Genomic DNA, 23,836 nt, shown 5'->3' with positions numbered 1-23,836 from the left:
ATGAAAAGGAGAGTCATCGAGGGCCAGCAGCACATTGCCGAGGTACTGGAACATTTGCCACGCGCACTTTCCACTATCGCGCAGAGGATGGAGGAATCCAACTCCTGCATGAGTGGAATGGTGGCACAGGTACAGGAGGGTATCTCCAAGTTAGTGTCACAGGGACATGAAGGCATCTCTGAGATAGTGTCGCGGGTAGGTGCGGAAATGTCTGTGATGGAGGAAAGGCCAGCCTCCATCGAGCTTCAACCACAGCTCAACAATGAGTCCATTCAGGCCCTGACAACGGCCATTCGGATTCAGGGTGAGCAACATTTGTCCGCCTTAAACAGGCCAATAGATACCTTACAACTGGCCTTCCAAGGCTTCACGCAAGTCCTCCAAACTGTCACCCAGCAGGGTGGAAGGAGTGATGTGGGCCTGGGCCAGGAGAGGGATGATGGTGAAAGGGGACATGGAAGTGGCGACGCCACTCAAAGCACTCCCATGTCTCACTCGTTGCCCCCCTCTCAACCAATACCCACAATGCTGCCCCCTCTCCAGGTGGCTGAGTCTGCCCCTGCACAGGTGCAGGTGGAGCAGTCTTTGGAGGGGCCCTCACGGGCACCGAAACCCAGAGGGCGTCCGGTCAGGGTATGAACAAGAGCAACCTGCCACTAGTCCGTGTGCTGGTCTGCTGCTCTGTCCCTAACTGTGAGGCTAATCTAACCACATGTCTCTTTGCCTCATCAATTGATTTAATTTTATGTTTTATGCCTAAGATTGTTTTTTGTCCAATTTGTTGCTTTGGCCATCGCCTCTTCTAGGCAGTCCATCGCTGTAGCCTGAGCAAATTCATTCTCCAATTATTGCAGCTTTGTTTTGTAATGCTCAATTAGAATTTGTCTGGTTTGTTTTGCCCAATTTTCCAAATTCAAGGCCAATTTATTCAAGGTTTCCTGTGACGGTTTTGCCGGTTTTATAAAATGAGTCAATTTATCGGCTTGTTTTAAGATGCACTTAGGGGGCTGGTTCTGGCCCTTTAAGAATATTAGGTGATGGATTGTCTGGAAAATTCTATAAATTATCCTAACCATTGTAACAAATTCATCCCTGGCTATGGGGAGATTCCTATGTCATATGCGTTTGGCTGTCAGGCAACCTGCATGTATTCCGCGTAGTGTTCGTCATTCTCTGGGTGTAGAAGGTGCAAGAGATTTTAAAAGATGTTACTAGCTTCTATTTGGTAACAAATAGAGGTCCCCACTAGTAACTACAATCTCACCCCATGGTGGTTCCTTGGCTCAGATAGTCTCCCGCCTGGGATTGCGGTCCTCCAAAAGCTCCCCGGCCCAGCTGGCTGTCCCGCCTGGAACTGCCTCTCTCCCACCAGTCTCGCCCCCACTCAGGTGGCATTCTGGTTCCAATGGTTTTCTGCCTGGAATAGCATTATCCAAAACTCTCTGATTCGATAGGTTTCCCAGCATGGAATCTTTTTATCTCTGACATTTTGCTTATCCTTACACTTCCTCTGGGAGAGAAAAAAGTGGGTGAATTTGTGTTTGCAGCAGTTTTTAGCTTTGGGAGTCGAACCGGCCCCTCCCCTATGTGCTATTGTTGGCTGAAGTTTTGTTCCATCCCACAAGCAGGCTAGCTTCAACTTGGGATTTGTTGACCTTTCCTGCCTTGTGTGTATGTGAATCCCTTCTCATACAGGGCTGGCCCCACCCCTTTCCATTCCTTGTGTTAATTATTTTTTTATTATTTTATTATTTTTACCAAATGTTTTAATGTTCTTCTAATCTATTTTAGATGGTTGGGGGGAGTTTATATGGGAATTTTTTTTAAGATAATGTTTTTCAACCTTTAAATCTGTTTTGATGCTCCAGGTATCATAAGGTTTAGAATAACTATGGAAAAGGACATGGACCAATCTAAAGTAAAAATACTCAATTGGAGGAGGGCCAATTTCAATGGGATGAGAACAGATCTGGCCAGGGTAAATTGGAATCAAAGATTGGCAGGCAAAACTGTAATTGAACAGTGGGCAGCCTTCAAGGTGCACATGTCATTCCGCTTTTTAAGAAAGGAGAGAGAGGGAAACCAGGGAATTATAGACCAGTTAGCCTAACATCTGTTGTGGGGAAAATGCTGGAGTCTATAATTAAGGATAGGGTGACTGAACACCTCAAGAATTTTCAGTTAATCAGAGAGAGCCAGCATGGATTTGTGAAAGTTGGTCGTGCTTGACAAACCTGATTGAATTTTTTTGAAGAGGTGACTAAAGTAGTGGACAGGAGAATGTCAATGGATGTTATTTATATGGACTTCCAGAAGGCATTTGATAAGGTCCACATAAGAGACTGTTAGCTAAGATAGAAGCCCATGGAATCGAGGGAAAAGTACGGACTTGGTTAGGAAGTTGCCTGAGCGAAAGGCGACAGAGAGTAGGGATAATGGGTAGGTACTCACATTGGCAGGATGTGACTAGTGGAGTCCCGTAGGGATCTGTCTTGGGGCCTCAATTATTCACAATATTTATTAACGACTTAGATGAAGGCACAGAAAGTCTCATATCTAAGTTTGCCGATGACACAAAGATTGGTGGCATTGTAAGCAGTGCAGATGAAAACATAAAATTACAAAGCGATATTGATAGATTAGGTGAATGGGCAAAACTGTGGCAAATGGAATTCAATGTAGACAAATGTGAGGTCATCCACTTTGGATCAAAAAAGGATAGAACAGGGTACTTTCGAAATGGTAAAAAGTTAAAAACAGTGGATGTCCAAAGGGAGCGAAAGGTTCAGGTACTTAGATCATTGAAGTGTCATTAACAGGTGCAGAAAATAATCAATAAGGCTAATGGAATGCTGGCCTTTATATCTAGAGGACTAGAGTATAAGGGGGCAGAAGTTATGCTGCAGCTATACAATACCCTGGTTAGACTGCACCTGGAGTACTATGAGCAGTTCTGGGCACCGCACCTTCAGAAGGACATATTGGCCTTGGAGGGAGTGCAGCGTAGGTTTACTGGAATGATACCCGGACTTCAAGGGTTAAGTTACGAGGAGAGATTACACAAATTGGGGTTGTAGTCTCTGGAGTTTCGAAGGTTAAGGGGTAAGCTGATCGAAGTTTATAAGATATTAAGGGAAACAGATAGAGTGGATGGAGAGAAACTATTTCCGCTGGTTGGTGATTCTAGGACTAGGGGACACAGTCTAAAAATTAGAGCCAGACCTTTCAGGAGCGAGATTAGAAAACATTTCTACACACAAAGGGTGGTAGAAGTTTGGAACTCTCTTCCGCAAATGGCAGTTGATATGAGCTCAATTGCTAAATTTAAATCTGAGATAGATAGCTTTTAGGCAATCAAAGGTATTAAGGGATATGGGCCATAGGCGGGTATAAGGAGTTAGATCACAGATCAGCCATGATCTTATCGAATGGTGGAGCAGGCACGAGGGGCTGAATGGCCTACTCCTGTTCCTATGTTCCTATGAGTTGGCTCGGGTACAGTCTAGGCACATTCCCAGGAGGCAGAAAGGTAGGGCAACTAAAGCCAGAGCTCCCACGGATGACAAAAGAGATAGTGAGTAAGATGAAATGGAATAAAGAGGCGTATGACAGATATCAGGTTGATAATTATTCCCATTGGCAGGAGGGTCAAGGACCAGAGGAAATAGATTTAAACTGATTGGCAAAAGAACCAAAGGTGACATGAGGAAAAACTTTTTCACACAGCGAGTGGTTAGGATCTGGAATGCACTAACTGAGGGGGTGGTGGAGGCAGATTCAATCATGGCCTTCAAAAGGGAGCTGGATAAGTACTTGAAAGGAAACAAAATGGAGGGTTACTGGGAAAGGGCGGGGGAGCAGGACTAGCTGGATTGCTCTTGCATAGAGCTGGCACGGACTCGATGAGCCAAATGGCCTCCTTCCATGCTGCAACCTTACTATGATTCTATGATTCTGGGTCATCCTGGTGCCACTGTGTCTGTTGGCCTGAGGGACTGTGAAACAATGTTTCAGCTGCCCCTGGCCCCAGGGTTTGTTTACCTGTCTGCCTCGCATGCAACTACCTACTTTTAAAAAAAAAATGAAGCCACTTTCCAAAGACTCACATTTAGCTATGCCTTTTAATTATAATAGTTTTTAAAAGAGTTTTTAATGTTCCAGTGAAAAGCCCTTTTAAGATTGTGTCCCTTTTAAGGAAACTCAATCTCCCAGAATGCCTCACATGTTTCCCCAAAAAGCTCCCGTGTCTGCGCGTGGAGAAAACGGGGAGCGGTAAAAGGCTTTTCGCCCCAAAAACCAAAATCCAACTACTTCCAGGACTCCCTGCTGAGCAGCCGCGTGTGAAAAAAAATGGAGAGAGAAAGTCACAACGTTTTCGGTTCCGCAAGTCAAATTCCTCGAAAGACTCCTCGGACTTGATAAAGAGCGAGGCCCGGGGAGTAGGCCTCAATCGGAGTGCCTGAGGTAAGGAGCGGATCTGTTCGAATTCGGGGTCGGAGCTTTAGGGTTAAGGGTTAGCGTAACGCTGCGTTAGGGTATGGGTCAGGGTTATGTTGCATTAGGGTTGGGGTTAGGGTTAGGGTTAGGCTACATTAGTGTTGGGGTTAGGGTTACGCTGCATTAGGGTTAGGGTGCATTAGGGTTAGGGTTACACTGCATTATGGTTAGGTTTAACATGGTGGGCAGAGGGGGGGAAAACGCCCTCCCTATGTTGTCTGCTTCTTGACTCTGGCCCGCACCTCAGACTGTTCCTGCTGTCAAAATGAATGCACGTTGTGCTTTAGCTTTAGGCACCATCCAGAGTTCCTGCTTGGCTACCACTGAATGCACCTTGACTTCCAGCTTTAAGTAACATCCATCGTTCCTTTTTCAAACCACTCCGACCAGTTTCACCGCCCTCGCGGCTCGTCAGGGAGTTAGGGTTAGGGTTAGGGTTCATTAGGTTTAGGGTTAGTGTTGCGTTGCATTAGGGTTATGGTTAGTGTCAGGGTCAGGGTTAGGGTTACGCTGCATTAGGGTTAGGGTGCATTAGGGTTAGGGTTAGGATGCGTTAGGGTTAGGGTTAGGGTTACGCTGCATTATGGTTAAGGTTAGGGTTAGTGTATTAGAACATAAGAACATAAGAACATAAGAAATTGGAGCAGGAGTAGGCCAATCGGCCCCTCGAGCCTGCTCCGCCATTCAATAAGATCATGGCTGATCTGATCCCAACCACAAATCTAAAGAACACAAGAAGTCGGAGCAGGACCCGGCCACATAGCCCCTGGGCCCTCTCCGCCACCCACAGGGCATTGACCGATCCAAACTCAGCTTCATGTCCAATTTCCTGCCCACTCCCCATAACCCCTAATTCCCTTTACTTCTAGGAAACTGTCTATTTCTGTTTTAAATTTATCTAATGATGTAGCTTCCACAGCTTCCTGGGGCAGCAAATTCCACAGACCTACCACCCTCTGAGTGAAGAAGTTTCTCCTCATCTCAGTTTTGAAAGAGCAGCCCCTTATTCTAAGATTATGCCCCCTAGTTCTAGTTTCACCCATCTTTGGGAACATCCTTACTGCATCCACCCGATCAAGACCCTTCACAATCTTATATGTTTCAATAAGATCGCCTCTCATTCTTCTGAACTCCAATGAGTAGAGTCCCAATCTACTCAACCTCTCCTCATATGTCCGCCCCCTCATCCCCGGGATTAACCGAGTGAACCTTCTTTGTACTGCCTCGAGAGCAAGTATGTCTTTTCTTAAGTATGGAGACCAAAACTGTATGCAGTATTCCAGGTGCGGTCTCACCAATACCTTATATAACTGCAGCAATACCTCCTTGTTTTTATATTCTATCCCCCTAGCAATAAAAGCCAACATTCCGTTGGCTTTCTTGATCACCTGCTGCACCTGCATACCAACTTTTTGATTTTCTTGCACTAGGACCCCCAGATCCCTTTGTACTGCAGTACTTTCCAGTCTCTCGCCATTAAGAAAATAACTTGCTCTCTGATTTTTCCTGCCAAAGTGCATAACCTCACATTTTCCAATATTATATTGCATCTGCCAAATCTCCGCCCACTCACCCAGCCTGTCTATATCCCCTTGCAGGTTTTTTATGTCCTCCTCACTCTCTACTTTCCCTCCCATCTTTGTATCATCTGCAAATTTTGATATGTTGCACTCGGTCCCCTCCTCCAAATCGTTAATATAGATTGTAAAGAGTTGGGGACCCAGCACCGACCCCTGTGGAACACCACTGGTTACTGGTTGCCAGTCCGAAAATGAACCATTTATCCCAACTCTCTGCTTCCTGTTCGATAACCAATCCTCCACCCATGCCAGAATATTACCCCCAATCCCGTGATTTTTTATCTTAAGTAATAATCTTTTATGTGGCACCTTGTCGAATGCCTTCTGGAAGTCTAAATACACTACATCCACTGGTTCCCCTTTATCCACCCTATACGTTATATCCTCGAAGAACTCAAGCAAATTTGTCAGACATGACTTCCCCTTCATAAAGCCATGCTGACTTTGTCCTATTAAATTATGCTTATCTAAATGTTCCGTTACTGTCTCCTTAATAATAGACTCCAAAATTTTACCCACCACAGATGTTAAGCTAACTGGCCTATAATTTCCAGCCTTCTGCCTACTACCCTTTTTAAATAACGGTGTTACATTAGCAGTTTTCCAATCTGCCGGGACCTCTCCTGAGTCCAGGGAATTTTGGAAAACTATCACCAAAGCATCCACAATCCCTACTGCCACTTCCCTCAAGACCCTAGGATGGAAGCCATCAGGTCCAGGGGATTTATCCGCCTTGAGTCCCATTATTTTACTGAGTACCATCTCCTGAGTGATTTTAATCGTATTTAGCTCCTCCCCCCCGAGAGTCCCCTGCTTGTCCAGTGTTGGGATATTCTTAGTGTCCTCTACTGTAAAGACTGAAACAAAATATTTGTTCAGCATTTTTGCCATCTCCATGTTTCCCACCATTAATTTCCCGGTCTCATCCTCTAAGGGACCTATGTTTGCCTTAGCCACCCTTTTTCTTTTTATATAACTATAGAAACTCTTGCTATCTGTTTTTATATTTTTTGCTAATTTCTTTTCATAATCTAACTTCCCTTTCTTAATCAATCCTTTAGTTACTTTTTGCTGTCTTTTGAAGAATTCCCAATCTTCTATCCTCCCACTAAGTTTGGCTACCTTATATGTCCTTGTTTTTAGTCGGATACTATCCTTGATTTCTTTACTTAGCCACGGATGGCTGTCATTTCTTTTACACCCTTTTTTCCTCAGTGGAATATATTTATTTTGAAAGTTGTAAAATAACTCCCTAAATGAACACCACTGCTCATGTACCGTCTTACCCTTTAATCTATTTTCCCAGTCCACTTTAATCAATTCCGCTCTCATACCATCATAGTCTCCTTTATTCAAGCTCAGTACGCTTGTTTGAGAATCAACCTTCTCACCCTCTAATTGGATATGGAATTCAACCATGTTGTGGTCGCTCGTTCCAAGGGGATCCTTAACTAGGACATTATTAATTAATCCTGACTCATTACACAGGACCAGGTCCAAGGTTGCCTGCCCCCTTGTAGGATCAGTTACATACTGCTCAAGAAATCCATCCCTGATGCACTCAATGAACTCGTCCTCAAGGCTGCTCTGCCCAATTTGATTTGTCCAGTTAATATGATAATTAAAATCCCCCATAATTATGGCTGTTCCCTTATTACATGCCCCGACTATCTCCTGATTAATACTTCTTCCAGCAGAGTTGCAACTATTAGGAGGCCTATATACTACGCCCACTAATGTTTTTTTTTCCCTTATTATTCCTTATCTCCACCCAAACTGTTTCATTATCTTGATGCTTTGTCCCAATATCATTTCTCTGTATTGCAGTGATTCCTTCCTTTATTAACATAGCCACCCCACCTCCCCTTCCTTCCTGCCTGTCCTTCCTGATTGTTAAATACCCTGGCATATTTAATTCCCAGTCGTTGTCACCCTGCAGCCATGTTTCTGTAATGGCCACAAGATCATACCCATACGTAGTTATTTGTGCCGTTAACTCGTCCATTTTATTACGAATGCTACGTGCATTCAGATAAAGAACTTTCAAATCTGTTTTGTGACGCTTAGTTCCTGCTTTTTCCTTTTTTAACACTTTACCTATTACTCCATACCTTCTGTCCCTTCCTGTTACGCTTTCCTCTCTCTCCCTGCTCAGGTTCCCAACCCCCTGCCACTTTAGTTTAAACCCTCCCCAACAGCACTAGCAAACACTCCTCCTAGGACAGCGGTCCCGGCCCTGCCCAGGTGCAGACCATCCGGTTTGTACTGGTCCCACCTCCCCCAGAACCGTTTCCAGTGTCCCAGGAATTTGAATCCCTCCCCCTTGCACCATTCCTCTAGCCACGTATTCATTTGAAATATCCTCCTATTTCTACTCTGACTAGCACGTGGCACTGGCAGCAATCCTGAGATTACTACCTTTGAGGTCCTATTTTTTAATTTACCTCCTAACTCCCTATATTCTGCTTTTAGGACCTCATCCCCTTTTTTACCTATATCGTTGGTGCCTATGTGCACCACGACAGCTGGCTGTTCGCCCTCCCCCTCCAAAATGTTCTGTAGCCGCTCCGAGACATCCTTGATCCTTGCACCAGGGAGGCAACACACCATCCTGGAGTCTCGGTTGCGGCCGCAGAAACGCCTGTCTATTCCCCTTACAATTGAGTCCCCTATCACTATAGCTCTGCCACTCTTTTTCCTCCCAGCCTGTGCAGCAGAGCTACCCGTGGTGCCAGGAAGTTGGCTGCTGCTGCCTTCCCCTGATAAGTCATCCCCCCCAACAGCATCCAAAGTGGCATATCTGTTTGAGAGGGGGATGGCCACAGGGGACCCCTGCACTACCTGCCTGCATCTCTTACTCTTCCTGGTGGTCACCCATTCACTTCCTGCCTGTATACCCTTTACCTGCGGTGTGACCAACTCGCTAAACGTGCTATCCACGAGTTTCTCTGCATCGCGGATGCTCCACAGTGAGTCCACCCGCAGCTCCAGCTCCGAGATACGATCGGTCAGTAGCTGCAGGTGGACACACTTCCCGCACACATGGTCGGCAGGGACACTGGTAGTGTCCATGACTTCCCACATCTTGCAGGAGGAGCATATCACGGGTGCGAGGTCTGCTGCCATGACTTGCCTTAGCTTAGTTACCCCTTTTAAATTACGTTGAAATTAGAAAATGTTAACTATACTAGGGACCTAGGTTCACTGAAAAAAAACACTATCTGCTATAAAACCTGCAGATCTTCCCTTTCTTATTACTTTACTTACAGTAAAATGGTAGAAATACTCACCTGAACCTACTCACCAATCAGCTGCCTCCCCTGTGCCGCGTCACTTTCTGACTGGTGACGTCACCCCGAACTCTGCCGCTGGTCTCAGAGTCTCGCTCTCAGAGTAAGCTCTGGTCTCGCTCTCTCCGCGCTGTTTATATCTCCGCTCTGGTCTCGCTCTCTCCCGCCGCTCACCGACTGAACTCTTGCTCTCGCTCTCTCCGCGCTGTTTTTATCCCCGCTCTGGTCTCGCTCTTTACCGCCGCTCACCGACTGAACTCTCGCTCTCTCCGCGCTGTTTTTATCCCCGCTCTGGTCTCGCTCTCTCCCGCCGCTCACCGCTCTCAGGTCCACTACCGCTCTGCAGGAAAAGCAAGGCAAAGCAGCACCTCCTTCCCCCACTTTACCAAACTCCCACACGTACCGAACTCTCAGCACACTGTGTTGTCCTCACACCATGCTGAGGGTTAGGGTTAGGGTATTAGGGTTAGGGTTAGGGTATTAGGGTTAGCGATAGGGTTAGGGTTAGGGTTACGCTGCGTTTGGGTTAAGGTTAGGGTTAGGGTTAGTGGGTTAGGGTTAGGGTTACGCTGCATTAGGGTTAGGTTTAGGGTTACGGTTGCATTAGGGTTAGGGTTAGGGTTAACGCTGCATTAGGGTTAGGGTTAGGGCATAAGGGTTAGGGTTAGGGTTAACGCTGCATTAGGGTTAGGGTTAGGGCATAAGGGTTAGGGTTAGGGTTACGCTGCTTTAGGGTTAGGGTTAGGGTTAGGGTTACGCTGCATTATGGTTAGGGTTAGGGTTAGGGTTACGCTGCATTAGGGTTAGGGTTAGGGTTAGGGTTATGCTGCATTAGGGTTAGGGTTAGGGTTAGGGTTAGGGTTAGGGTTAACGCTGCATTAGGGTTAGGGTTAGGGCATAAGGGTTCGGGTTAGGGTTACGCTGCTTTAGGGTTAGGGTTAGGGTTAGGGTTACGCTGCATTATGGTTCGGGTTAGGGTTAGTGTTACGCTGCATTAGGGTTAGGGTTAGGGTTAGGGTTATGCTGCATTAGGGTTAGGTTTAGGGTTAGGGTTAGGGTTACGCTGCATTAGGGTTAGGGTTAGGGTTACGCTGCATTAGGGTTAGGGTTAGGGTTAGGGTTAGGATTAGTGCATTAGGGTTAGGGTTAGGGTTAGGGTTAGTGCATTAGGGTTAGGGTTAGGGTTAGGGTTAGGGTTACGCTGCATTAGGGTTAGGGTTAGGGTTAGGGTTAGTGAATTAGTGAGGGTTAGGGTTAGGGTTAGGGTTAGGGTTACGCTGCGTTAGGGTTAGGGTTAGGGTTAGGGTTACGCTGCATTAGGGTTAGGGTTAGGGTTAGGGTTAGGGTTACGCTGCATTAGGGTTAGGGTTAGGGTTAGGGTTAGGTTTTAAAATGGTGGGCAGAGGGGGGAAACGCCCTCCCTATGTTGTCTGCCTCTTGGTTCTGGCCCGCACCTCAGACTGTTGCTGTTGTCCAAATGAATGCACCTTGTGCTTTAGCTTTAGGCACCATCCAGAGTTCCTGCTTGGCTACTACTGAATGTGTCCCGTCCTCCAGCCTTAAGTACCATCCATCGTTCCTTCTTGGAACACTCCGACCGGTTTCGCCATCTTACGGCTCATCAGGGAGCTACAAACAAACAGACCAAGTCCTTAGTGCGTCACTTGCAAAGGTTAGGTTTTGAAATGGTGGGCAGAGCGGGGAAACGCCCTCCCTATGTTGTCTGCCTCTTGGTTCTGGCCCGCACCTCAGACTGTTGCTGTTGTCCAAATGAATGCACCTTGTGCTTTAGCTTTAGGCACCATCCAGAGTTCCTGCTTGGCTACTACTGAATGTGTCCCGTCCTCCAGCCTTAAGTACCATCCATCGTTCCTTCTTGGAACACTCCGACCGGTTTCGCCATCTTACGGCTCATCAGGGAGCTACAAACAAACAGACCAAGTCCTTAGTGCGTCACTTGCAAAGGTTAGGTTTTAAAATGGTGGGCAGAGGGGGGAAACGCCCTCCCTATGTTGTCTGCCTCTTGGTTCTGGCCCGCACCTCAGACTGTTGCTGTTGTATTAGTGTTAGGGTTAGGGTTAGGGTTAGTGAATTAGGGTTAGGGTTAGGGTTAGGGTTAGGGTTAGGCTGCATTAGGGTTAGGGTTAGGGTTAGGTTGTATGGTGTGGGCAGGAGGGTAGTTACACCCTCTTGTGTTCGTATTCTCACTCAACGCTTGAGCTTCTTGTCACTTATACCTGCCACTTTTGGTTGGCCCACGCTTTACCTTACCACCTGGCTTCTTTTTCTTGCCGATCGCTTCTTAGTAATTTCTTGATCCGTAATCCTTTGATCCCCCTCTGGGGTTATAATCAGTTCCTGGGTTTTGCCAATTTATGGTCTCTATGTCGTATTTAGTTATTATTATTGGTGTTGGAACTCTACCCTTTATTTTACGTAGTGTTAGGGTTATGTTGTATTGAGGTTGGGGGGTTCAGGTTAGGGTTAGGGTTTCTGCACTGGGGTTAGTGTTGGGGGTAGGTGAGGGTCAGGGTCGCAGTTAGGTTCAGGGCTATATTGGGGTTAGGTTGGGGTGCATCAGGGTTAGGGTTAGGTGTTTAGGGGTGGGGTGGGGTTAGGGTTATGTTTTAGGGGTAGGGTTGGGTGCATCAGGGTTAGGGTTAGGTGTTTAGGGGTAGGGTAGGGTGCATCAGGGTTAGGGTTAGGTGTTTAGGGGTAGGGTAGGGTGCATCAGGGTTAGCGTCCAGGGTCAGAGTTGTGATTAGATTCAGGGCTGGGGGGTTGGAGTTATGGGTTAGGGTTGCATTAGGGGTAGGGTTAAGTGAGGGTCAGGGTTTAGGAGTAGGGTGGGGTGTGTTAGGCTTAGATTTTAGGGGTGGGGTGGGAGATTAGGTTTGCTGTATTAGAGTTACGGTTAGGCTTTAGGGGTAGAGTGGGGTGCATTTGGAGTTAGGATTTGGGATATGGATGGGGTCTGTTTGTAGTTAGGGTTGGGGCTTTGGTCTGTTTGTTGTGGGCAGTGTGGGGTTTAGTGGTTTTGGTTAGCTTAAACAGTAGGGGTTAGCTCTGTTTATTGTGATTAGGGTAGGGTGTGGTGTGGTTGCGGTTTGAGAGGTTTATCAAGTTGGGGTTGGGATTTGTGGTAATTAAGGTCGGGGCAGTTTTGTTTTTTGATGTTGGATTTCCCCCATTTTAGATCTGATTTAAGCCCTTTGGTAACTGAGTTTGTAGGGTTGTTATCCAGTGTTTTTCCCTCCTCTTCCTTTGTGAGGTTGTCCAGTTCATGTTGGTCTCCAACCCCATAAATTCCAGGGATTCAAGACCATGCTCCATGAAGTGTCGGGAGGTAGGTTTGTATACATCCTTTGTTCTAATAGCACTGAGGTGCCCTGTGAGCCTCATCCTTAGACTATTCCCTGTTTCTCCTACATACAAGATGTGGCATTGTTTGCATCGAATTGCATAAACAGCATTGTGCTGTTCACATGTAATTCTTTGTTTAATTAGGGCTGCTTTTCCTGTGTGTCTATTTTGTATCATTTTGCGGATTATTAGGTATTTACACGTCCCACATTTTGGGTTTGTGCAGTTCTGGGTTGTCTGTTTTCTTATCCTACTCCGAACCAGCATGTCCCGAAGGTTCCGAGTTCTTTTGTATGCTGACGTTATGTGGTATCGACTAAGTGTGTCAACATCCTCTTTTAGTTTCCCAAATTGGGTTTTAATCACTCCATGTATTAGTTTGGTCATTGTATCGTATGTCGTTATCAGTGGTAGTCTTGCTACTTCTCTGTTTGGCCGTGGGCTATTCAGTCCCCTCAGGAAATCAGACTTAAGGTGCCTGAGGAACCTTTTTGTGTAACCTCTCTGTCTCAGTGCAGTAAATAGGGTTGTGGTGGCTTCCCTAAAGTCCTCTCCGTTTGTGCATATGCGGTGAAAACGTGTCAGTTGTGACTTCACCAGCCCCCGAAAGGTATGTTTTGGATGGTGGCTGTTTATGTGCAGGAGTGTGTGTGTGTCTGTTTCTTTAAAGAATACCTTTGTTGCTAGCTTGTGGCTGTTATTCTCCTGTTGTAATTTAAATACTGTGGTGTCCAGGAAATCCACACTTTCTCTATGTGTTGTAACTTTAAGTTTAATAGATTGGTGGTGACTGTTGAGAATACCTACAAATTCTTGCAATTCTGTTTCTGTGTGAGTCCAGACTCCCCATATGTCATCCAGGTATCTGTAATAACACATCGGGAGCTTGGAACACTTTTCAAAGACTGTGTTTTCCCAGTCTGCCATGTATATGTTTGCGTAGGCCGGGGCAAATTTCTTGCCCATAGCCGTGCCCTTAATCTGTAGGTAGAATTGCTCCTGGAATTCAAAGTCATTTTTTGTTAGTCCTAGGTGTAATAGCTGGATTATGGCTGCATCTGGTCTGTGGGGTTGGGGGAACTTTCTAAGGATATTTTCCACTGCCTGTATGCCTCTGTCTGTTTCTATGTTTGTGTATAGGCTTTCAATGTCCATGGTAAAGAGTATTGCGTTCGGGGGTACGGTCAGTGAGTTCACTATTTCTATGAAGTGGTACGTGTCTTTAATGTAGCTAGGGTGCTTCTGTGATAAGGGGTTTAGGAATGAGTCAATGTATTCTGCTATCCTGTAGGATTCACTACCACAGTCTGACACAATTGGTCTTCCTGGTGGTATTTCTCCTGGTACAGTCCATGTGTCAGGGTGCTTGTGTATTTTGGGTAGTATGTAGAATTTTCTGGGTTGTGGTTGCTCCCCCCTTAGGTATTCCACTTGTTTCTGATTTAAGTGTTTAGATTTCTTTAGTTCTGTTAAAATGTTTCCAATCTCTTTTCGTGTGTCCTGGTAAATTGGTCCTGCTAATTTCGTGTAGTGGGCTGTATTATTAAGCTGTCTGTGAGCTTCAAGTAGATACTGTTGCCTATCCATGATCACTATACTACTGCCCTTATCTGCTGGTTTTATGATTATATCTAGATTGTTTCTAAGTTCTATGATTGCCCGTCTCTCTCTTCCAGTGAGGTTTTGCTTGTCTGTCTGTTTAGGGATTTTTTCAATTTGTGATTGAGTCTGTTTAATAAAGTTTAGGATTTCTGGCTCTATTTTATTGTTTGGTGGGGTCCATTCTGATGGTGGTGTAAAAGGTTGCTTGTCTGTTTCTGAATCGCTAAAGTAATCGGTCAGTTTTACTCTCCTGTAAAACCTTTTCAGATCTTCCTGAATTTGTACTTTACAATGTTTTGGGGTTGGAACAAATGTAAGGCCCTTGTTTAAAACCCTCTCCTGTACCTCTGTGGGGTTAAAGAGTTGGGAAATATTAATAACAGTTTTTCCCAGGTTCAATCTACCCTTCTCTTGGGTTAATGTCCTTTTTAGTTTAAACACTTCATCCACTGGTTTATTATGTTATGGGCAGTGCTATCTGTCCAATGGATGTGGTCAGCCCCCACTTTAAAGGATCTAGCATTAATTGCTGGTATGTAATTCTGTTTTTTTATATGCTGGTTAATTCCTCTGATTGTATCCCTCTCCGTTTCTGGAAGTAAGTTACTGAAGTTAATTTCCGGCACCCAGATCTGAGCATTTGGGAATGTGCTCTTGGCCAATTTAAGTAATGACTGCAGTTGCTTGGTTGCAGTCAGTGGTCTCTGCGTTCGATTATTAATGCCAACTGAGAGCACCACCTTTTTGGTCTCCGGACAGGGTTCCAATTTGTCCAGAATTGCTGTGACATGAATGAATTTAGCTCCTGGAAAGCTATCAATTTGGGTGGTGGGATTTGGGCATCTTTTTATCTTGGAGAGGTTAGAATCTCCTATTATTAAAATGGATTTTCTGGGTTCCAATTTCCAGGTAATGTTTTTTCGGCTGGTGTTGGGGTGCCTCGTCACTCTCTGTGCATCTTCCCCTTCAGAGTCAGGTTCTGCCCCTGTTGGTGTGTTTTCTGTTTCTATGTCTGCTACCCCTGCCTCCCCTATTGTGTTCCCTACCTCGGCTTCAGCTATTTCTGCCTCTCCTACTGTGTTATCTGTCTGGGCTCTCATTGTTCCTGTCCTCATTTCTGTGTCTATTGGGTTTACCTGTCCGGTCTGGTCGCTCCTTTGTTTCTGTGGAAGGGGTTGTTTTGTGACTCTGATCTCGGGCTCTAGAACTGCTGTATTTCTTGGGATGGTTGGTTTGGTACAGTCTTTCTTTTGTCTCTGTGGGAGCGGTTGGTACGTGACCCTGGTTTTGGGGTACAGGAATGTTGTGCATGGATTTGTCCCTGGTGTAGGAGGGGTTCTCCCTTCTGTTTGTTTTGGGTCTGAGGAATCCCTAGTGATTTGGTTTAATACGGTCTGATGTTGGTTCCCCATGTAGTGCTGGGGTCTACGTGGCTCAGGCTCTTGAGAGCCAAGTGTGATGTCCAGGTCCCTAATGATGGCCACATTGGAAATCCTGGTCCTTGGCCTGTGGGGTGGGGTAGGGCTAGTCGCCGCCCTGGATGGCGGGGAAGGGGGGGTCACTGCCCTGGACCGCAAGGAAGGGGGGGTTTCAGTGGTCTGCTGGTGGTGTGATGAAGTCGGGGTAGCTGGCCCACGGGGTGGGGGGGTCTGTCGGTGGCGTGCTGAAGTCATGGCAGCTGGCTCAAAGGGTGGGGGGGTGTGTCGGTGGCTTGACGAGGTTGTGGCAGTTGGCTCACGGGGTGGGGGTGTCCGTCGGTGGCGTGACAAAGTCGTGGCAGCTGGCCCACGGGGTGGGGGGGGTTTTTCAGTCCGTCTGCGGCATGAGGGGGCTGTGATCGCAGGCTGGTGGAACAAGGCTGCCCAGTTATTTGGCCTATGGCGTGGGGGCGTCCTAGTCCGTGTGCCGGTCCGCTGTTCTGTCCTCAATTGTGTGCTGGTCCCTTGCTCTGTCAACCGTGATGCTAATCCCACCACATGTCTCTTTGCCTCATCAATTGATTGAATTTTGAGTTTATGTCTAAGACTCTTTTTAATCCAATCAGTGGCTTTCGTCATCATTTCTTCCAGGCGCTCTGTCACTGCAGCCTGAGCAAATTCATTTTCTAATTCTTCCAGGTTTGTTGTATAGTGCATTAGGGTTAGGGTTAGGGTTAGGGTTAGGGCATTAGGGCATTAGGGCATTAGGGTTAGGGTTAGGGTTAGGGTTAGGGTTAGGGTTTAAAATGGTGGGCAGAGGGGGGAAACGCCCTCCCTATGTTGTCTGCCTCTTGGTTCTGGCCCGCACCTCAGACTGTTGCTGTTGTCCAAATGAATGCACCTTGTGCTTTAGCTTTAGGCACCATCCAGAGTTCCTGCTTGGCTACTACTGAATGTGTCCCGTCCTCCAGCCTTAAGTACCATCCATCGTTCCTTCTTGGAACACTCCGACCGGTTTCGCCATCTTGCGGCTCATCAGGGAGCTACAAACAAACAGACCAAGTCCTTAGTGCGTCACTTGCAAAGGTTAGGTTTTAAAATGGAGGCAGGTGGGGGAAACGCCCTCCCTATGTTGTCTGCCTCTTGGTTCTGGCCCGCACCTCAGACTGTTGCTGTTGTCCAAATGAATGCACCTTGTGCTTTAGCTTTAGGCACCATCCAGAGTTCCTGTTTGGCTACTACTGAATGTGTCCCGTCCTCCAGCCTTAAGTACCATCCATCGTTCCTTCTTGGAACACTCCGACCGGTTTCGCCATCTTGCGGCTCATCAGGGAGCTGCATTAGGGTTAGGGTTAGGGTTAGGGTGCATTAGGGTTAGGGTTAGGGTTAGGGTTAGGGTTAGGGTACTGCATTAGGGTTAGGGTTAGGGTTAGGGTTAGGGTTAGGTTGTATGGTGTGGGCAGGAGGGTAGTTACACCCTCTTGTGTTCGTATTCTCACTCAACGCTTGAGCTTCTTGTCACTTATACCTGCCACTTTTGGTTGGCCCACGCTTTACCTTACCACCTGGCTTCTTTTTCTTGCCGATCGCTTCTTAGTAATTTCTTGATCCGTAATCCTTTGATCCCCCTCTGGGGTTATAATCAGTTCCTGGGTTTTGCCAATTCATGGTCTCTATGTCGTATTTAGTTATTATTATTGGTGTTGGAACTCTACCCTTTATTTTACGTAGTGTTAGGGTTATGTTGTATTGAGGTTGGGGGGGTTCAGGTTAGGGTTAGGGTTGCTGCACTGGGGTTAGTGTTGGGGGTAGGTGAGGGTCAGGGTCGCAGTTAGGTTCAGGGCTATATTGGGGTTAGGTTGGGGTGCATCAGGGTTAGGGTTAGGTGTTTAGGGGTGGGGTGGGGTTAGGGTTAAGTTTTAGGGGTAGGGTTGGATGCATCAGGGTTAGGGTTAGGTGTTTAGGGGTAGGGTAGGGTGCATCAGGGTTAGGGTTAGGTGTTTAGGGGTAGGGTAGGGTGCATCAGGGTTAGGGTCCAGGGTCAGAGTTGTGATTAGATTCAGGGCTGGGGGGTTGGAGTTATGGGTTAGGGTTGCATTAGGGGTAGGGTTAAGTGAGGGTCAGGGTTTAGGAGTAGGGTGGGGTGTGTTAGGCTTAGATTTTAGGGGTGGGGTGGGAGATTAGGTTTGCTGTATTAGAGTTACGGTTAGGCTTTAGGGGTAGAGTGGGGTGCATTTGGAGTTAGGATTTGGGATATGGATGGGGTCTGTTTGTAGTTAGGGTTGGGGCTTTGGTCTGTTTGTTGTGGGCAGTGTGGGGTTTAGTGGTTTTGGTTAGCTTAAACAGTAGGGGTTAGCTCTGTTTATTGTGATTAGGGTAGGGTGTGGTGTGGTTGCGGTTTGAGAGGTTTATCAAGTTGGGGTTGGGATTTGTGGTAATTAAGGTCGGGGCAGTTTTGTTTTTTGATGTTGGATTTCCCCCATTTTAGATCTGATTTAAGCCCTTTGGTAACTGAGTTTGTAGGGTTGTTATCCAGTGTTTTTCCCTCCTCTTCCTTTGTGAGGTTGTCCAGTTCATGTTGGTCTCCAACCCCATAAATTCCAGGGATTCAAGACCATGCTCCATGAAGTGTCGGGAGGTAGGTTTGTATACATCCTTTGTTCTAATAGCACTGAGGTGCCCTGTGAGCCTCATCCTTAGACTATTCCCTGTTTCTCCTACATACAAGATGTGGCATTGTTTGCATCGAATTGCATAAACAGCATTGTGCTGTTCACATGTAATTCTTTGTTTAATTAGGGCTGCTTTTCCTGTGTGTCTATTTTGTATCATTTTGCGGATTATTAGGTATTTACACGTCCCACATTTTGGGTTTGTGCAGTTCTGGGTTGTCTGTTTTCTTATCCTACTCCGAACCAGCATGTCCCGAAGGTTCCGAGTTCTTTTGTATGCTGACGTTATGTGGTATCGACTAAGTGTGTCAACATCCTCTTTTAGTTTCCCAAATTGGGTTTTAATCACTCCGTGTATTAGTTTGGTCATTGTATCGTATGTCGTTATCAGTGGTAGTCTTGCTACTTCTCTGTTTGGCCGTGGGCTATTCAGTCCCCTCAGGAAATCAGACTTAAGGTGCCTGAGGAACCTTTTTGTGTAACCTCTCTGTCTCAGTGCAGTAAATAGGGTTGTGGTGGCTTCCCTAAAGTCCTCTCCGTTTGTGCATATGCGGTGAAAACGTGTCAGTTGTGACTTCACCAGCCCCCGAAAGGTATGTTTTGGATGGTGGCTGTTTATGTGCAGGAGTGTGTGTGTGTCTGTTTCTTTAAAGAATACCTTTGTTGCTAGCTTGTGGCTGTTATTCTCCTGTTGTAATTTAAATACTGTGGTGTCCAGGAAATCCACACTTTCTCTATGTGTTGTAACTTTAAGTTTAATAGATTGGTGGTGACTGTTGAGAATACCTACAAATTCTTGCAATTCTGTTTCTGTGTGAGTCCAGACTCCCCATATGTCATCCAGGTATCTGTAATAACACATCGGGAGCTTGGAACACTTTTCAAAGACTGTGTTTTCCCAGTCTGCCATGTATATGTTTGCGTAGGCCGGGGCAAATTTCTTGCCCATAGCCGTGCCCTTAATCTGTAGGTAGAATTGCTCCTGGAATTCAAAGTCATTTTTTGTTAGTCCTAGGTGTAATAGCTGGATTATGGCTGCATCTGGTCTGTGGGGTTGGGGGAACGCTGCATTAGGGTTAGGGTTAGGGTTAGGGTTAGGGTTAGGTTTTAAAATGGTGGGCAGAGGGGGGAAACACCCTCCCTATGTTGTCTGCCTCTTGGTTCTGGCCCGCACCTCAGACTGTTGCTGTTGTCCAAATGAATGCACCTTGTGCTTTAGCTTTAGGCACCATCCAGAGTTCCTGCTTGGCTACTACTGAATGTGTCCCGTCCTCCAGCCTTAAGTACCATCCATCGTTCCTTCTTGGAACACTCCGACGGGTTTCGCCATCTTGCGGCTCATCAGGGAGCTACAAACAAACAGACCAAGTCCTTAGTGCGTCACTTGCAAAGGTTAGGTTTTAAAATGGTGGGCAGAGGGGGGAAACGCCCTCCCTATGTTGTCTGCCTCTTGGTTCTGGCCCGCACCTCAGACTGTTGCTGTTGTCCAAATGAATGCACCTTGTGCTTTAGCTTTAGGCACCATCCAGAGTTCCTGCTTGGCTACTACTGAATGTGTCCCGTCCTCCAGCCTTAAGTACCATCCATCGTTCCTTCTTGGAACACTCCGACCGGTTTCGCCATCTTGCGGCTCATCAGGGAGCTACAAACAAACAGACCAAGTCCTTAGTGCATCACTTGCAAAGGTTAGGTTTTAAAATGGTGGGCAGAGGGGGGAAACGCCCTCCCTATGTTGTCTGCCTCTTGGTTAGGGTTAGGGTTAGGGTTAGGGTTAGGGTTAGGTTTTAAAATGGTGGGCAGAGGGGAGAAACGCCCTCCCTATGTTGTCTGCCTCTTGGTTCTGGCCCGCACCTCAGACTGTTGCTGTTATATTAGGGTTAGGTTTAGGGTTAGGGTTAGGGTTAGGGTTAGGGTTACGCTGCATTAGGGTTAGGGTTAGGGTTAGGGTTAGGGTTAGGGTGCATTAAGGTTAGGGTTAGGGTTAGGGTTAGGGTTAGGGGTTAGGGTTAGGGTTAGGGTTAGGGTTAGGGTTACGCTGCATTAGGGTTAGGGTTAGGGTTAGGGTTAGGGTTAGTGCTGCATTAGGGTTCGGGTTAGGGTTAGGGTTAGGGTTAGGGTTACGCTGCATTAGGGTTAGGGTTAGGGTTAGGGTTAGTGCTGCATTAGGGTTAGGGTTAGGGTTAGGGTTAGGGTTAGGGTTACTGCATTAGGGTTAGGGTTAGGGTTAGGGTTACGCTGCATTAGGGTTAGGGTTAGGGTTAGGGTTAGGGTTAGGGTGCATTAAGGTTAGGGTTAGGGTTAGGGTTAGGGTTAGGGGTTAGGGTTAGGGTTAGGGGTTAGGGTTAGGGTTAGGGTTAGGGTTAGGGTTACGCTGCATTAGGGTTAGGGTTAGGGTTAGGGTTAGGGTTAGTGCTGCATTAGGGTTCGGGTTAGGGTTAGGGTTAGGGTTAGGGTTACGCTGCATTAGGGTTAGGGTTAGGGTTAGGGTTAGGGTACTGCATTGCATTAGGGTTAGGGTTAGGGTTAGGGTTAGGGTTAGGTTGTATGGTGTGGGCAGGAGGGTAGTTACACCCTCTTGTGTTCGTATTCTCACTCAACGCTGCATTAGGGTTAGGGTTAGGGTTAGGGTTAGGGTTAGTGAGGTTAGGGTTAGGTTTTAAAATGGTGGGCAGAGGGGGGAAACGCCTTCCCTATGTTGTCTGCCTCTTGGTTCTGGCCCGCACCTCAGACTGTCGCTGTTGTCCAAATGAATGCACCTTGTGCTTTAGCTTTAGGCACCATCCAGAGTTCCTGCTTGGCTACTACTGAATGTGTCCCGTCCTCCAGCCTTAAGTACCATCCATCGTTCCTTCTTGGAACACTCCGACCGGTTTCGCCATCTTGCGGCTCATCAGGGAGCTATAAACAAACAGACCAAGTTCTTAGTGCGTCACTTGCAAAAGTTAGGTTTTAAAATGGTGGGCAGAGGGGGGAAACGCCCTCCCTATGTTGTCTGCCTCTTGGTTCTGGCCCGCACCTCAGACTGTCGCTGTTGTCCAAATGAATGCACCTTGTGCTTTAGCTTTAGGCACCATCCAGAGTTCCTGCTTGGCTACTACTGAATGTGTCCCGTCCTCCAGCCTTAAGTACCATCCATCGTTCCTTCTTGGAACACTCCGACCGGTTTCGCCATCTTGCGGCTCATCAGGGAGCTATAAACAAACAGACCAAGTCCTTAGTGCGTCACTTGCAAAAGTTAGGTTTTAAAATGGTGGGCAGAGGGGGGAAACGCCCTCCCTATGTTGTCTGCCTCTTGGTTCTGGCCCGCACCTCAGACTGTCGCTGTTGTCCAAATGAATGCACCTTGTGCTTTAGCTTTAGGCACCATCCAGAGTTCCTGCTTGGCTACTACTGAATGTGTCCCGTCCTCCAGCCTTAAGTACCATCCATCGTTCCTTCTTGGAACACTCCGACCGGTTTCGCCATCTTGCGGCTCATCAGGGAGCTATAAACAAACAGACCAAGTCCTTAGTGCGTCACTTGCAAAAGTTAGGTTTTAAAATGGTGGGCAGAGGGGGGAAACGCCCTCCCTATGTTGTCTGCCTCTTGGTTCTGGCCCGCACCTCAGACTGTCGCTGTTGTCCAAATGAATGCACCTTGTGCTTTAGCTTTAGGCACCATCCAGAGTTCCTGCTTGGCTACTACTGAATGTGTCCCGTCCTCCAGCCTTAAGTACCATCCATCGTTCCTTCTTGGAACACTCCGACCGGTTTCGCCATCTTGCGGCTCATCAGGGAGCTATAAACAAACAGACCAAGTCCTTAGTGCGTCACTTGCAAAAGTTAGGTTTTAAAATGGTGGGCAGAGGGGGGAAACGCCCTCCCTATGTTGTCTGCCTCTTGGTTCTGGCCCGCACCTCAGACTGTCGCTGTTGTCCAAATGAATGCACCTTGTGCTTTAGCTTTAGGCACCATCCAGAGTTCCTGCTTGGCTACTACTGAATGTGTCCCGTCCTCCAGCCTTAAGTACCATCCATCGTTCCTTCTTGGAACACTCCGACCGGTTTCGCCATCTTGCGGCTCATCAGGGAGCTATAAACAAACAGACCAAGTCCTTAGTGCGTCACTTGCAAAAGTTAGGTTTTAAAATGGTGGGCAGAGGGGGGAAACGCCCTCCCTATGTTGTCTGCCTCTTGGTTCTGGCCCGCACCTCAGACTGTCGCTGTTGTCCAAATGAATGCACCTTGTGCTTTAGCTTTAGGCACCATCCAGAGTTCCTGCTTGGCTACTACTGAATGTGTCCCGTCCTCCAGCCTTAAGTACCATCCATCGTTCCTTCTTGGAACACTCCGACCGGTTTCGCCATCTTGCGGCTCATCAGGGAGCTATAAACAAACAGACCAAGTCCTTAGTGCGTCACTTGCAAAAGTTAGGTTTTAAAATGGTGGGCAGAGGGGGGAAACGCCCTCCCTATGTTGTCTGCCTCTTGGTTCTGGCCCGCACCTCAGACTGTCGCTGTTGTCCAAATGAATGCACCTTGTGCTTTAGCTTTAGGCACCATCCAGAGTTCCTGCTTGGCTACTACTGAATGTGTCCCGTCCTCCAGCCTTAAGTACCATCCATCGTTCCTTCTTGGAACACTCCGACCGGTTTCGCCATCTTGCGGCTCATCAGGGAGCTATAAACAAACAGACCAAGTCCTTAGTGCGTCACTTGCAAAGGTTAGGTTTTAAAATGGTGGGCAGAGGGGGGAAACGCCCTCCCTATGTTGTCTGCCTCTTGGTTCTGGCCCGCACCTCAGACTGTCGCTGTTGTCCAAATGAATGCACCTTGTGCTTTAGCTTTAGGCACCATCCAGAGTTCCTGCTTGGCTACTACTGAATGTGTCCCGTCCTCCAGCCTTAAGTACCATCCATCGTTCCTTCTTGGAACACTCCGACCGGTTTCGCCATCTTGCGGCTCATCAGGGAGCTATAAACAAACAGACCAAGTCCTTAGTGCGTCACTTGCAAAAGTTAGGTTTTAAAATGGTGGGCAGAGGGGGGAAACGCCCTCCCTATGTTGTCTGCCTCTTGGTTCTGGCCCGCACCTCAGACTGTCGCTGTTGTCCAAATGAATGCACCTTGTGCTTTAGCTTTAGGCACCATCCAGAGTTCCTGCTTGGCTACTACTGAATGTGTCCCGTCCTCCAGCCTTAAGTACCATCCATCGTTCCTTCTTGGAACACTCCGACCGGTTTCGCCATCTTGCGGCTCATCAGGGAGCTATAAACAAACAGACCAAGTCCTTAGTGCGTCACTTGCAAAAGTTAGGTTTTAAAATGGTGGGCAGAGGGGGGAAACGCCCTCCCTATGTTGTCTGCCTCTTGGTTCTGGCCCGCACCTCAGACTGTCGCTGTTGTCCAAATGAATGCACCTTGTGCTTTAGCTTTAGGCA

The sequence above is a fragment of the Heptranchias perlo genome, chromosome 18, assembly GCF_035084215.1.
Source record: "Heptranchias perlo isolate sHepPer1 chromosome 18, sHepPer1.hap1, whole genome shotgun sequence".
NCBI lineage: Eukaryota > Metazoa > Chordata > Chondrichthyes > Hexanchiformes > Hexanchidae > Heptranchias > Heptranchias perlo.
Note: the sequence above shows the minus strand (reverse complement) of the source record.